Genomic DNA, 617 nt, shown 5'->3' with positions numbered 1-617 from the left:
AGAGAGAGAGAAGAAAAACACAGCAAAACACCGACCACCGTGCCTCTGCCGCTAGTAGCACCGCCCCGACACCAATTCAGGTAATCTTCGGTTGCCCTGTCTCTTTATTTTTTTGGTCTGCATTAGCATGTAGAACGTGAATTAATTCACGTTCTGCAGCAAATGAAGGAGGGGGGGTGGTTATTGTTTGTACAATAACCAACCCATTTGGTTTTGGGCCGGGTCCGGCCCAACCCACTGATCTGGGACGAGTCCGGCCCATAAAAAAAATACAAATATGGTATTAAAAATACCCAAGTTTTTTTTATCAACTAAAAAAAATTTAAATCAACAAAAAAAAATATTTTGTGCATACGGCCAAGTGTCTCAAAGTTACAAAAAAAAATAAAAAAAAATTATATTGTATTTTTCATACATCAAAAACAATATTTTAGCATGCATTTTGACTTTAATAACCAGTTTATTAAAGTCAAGAGAACATTGGCCAAAATATAAAAAACAACAAGAAATTTTTTTGTATCAGGGATTATAAGGTTATACGTAACACGTATTCTTGATTTTAAAAGTTTCTTTGGTTTTAGATACACATATAATTAGATACCACAACATGATTTCAT

This window comes from Populus euphratica, unplaced genomic scaffold, assembly GCF_000495115.2.
Source record: "Populus euphratica unplaced genomic scaffold, PopEup_1.0 scaffold20.1, whole genome shotgun sequence".
NCBI classification, from domain to species: domain Eukaryota; kingdom Viridiplantae; phylum Streptophyta; class Magnoliopsida; order Malpighiales; family Salicaceae; genus Populus; species Populus euphratica.
This window is presented reverse-complemented; position numbering follows the sequence as displayed.